Genomic DNA, 433 nt, shown 5'->3' on the forward strand with positions numbered 1-433 from the left:
CACAAACATGCTCACATCTTTGGTTCCCTCACACACTTCATACTACATGATGCACGTGTAAGTGTGTGAGACGCTTCTCACCAAATAGTCCTTCGAGGTAAGACATCTCCAATTGGACCCTCTGTATTCATACATCAAAACTTCTCTTCCCCCATCTCACAGTTGATGAGCAGCTGGACCTACCACAACAAAACAAACAAACAAACAAACAAACAAACAAACATCAGCAAACCAATGGTGCCACTACATACACTGAACTGGACATTTCACAGTGTGCACCTTTACTGCCTCTCATCCATGTCACTTCTACTGCTAGACAGCTCAAATACAGCACACACAAGTCAAAGATACATACATACGTTTCACACAAGCCAAGGACTGTAGACTTTGGTTGTTGATCTCAAATAGTCATGCTTCTTCTTCTTCTTCTTCT

The sequence above is a fragment of the Seriola lalandi genome, unplaced genomic scaffold (genome assembly GCF_002814215.2).
Source record: "Seriola lalandi dorsalis isolate HSWRI2012SDOR001 ecotype SW California unplaced genomic scaffold, Sedor1 jcf7180002054966, whole genome shotgun sequence".
NCBI lineage: Eukaryota > Metazoa > Chordata > Actinopteri > Carangiformes > Carangidae > Seriola > Seriola lalandi.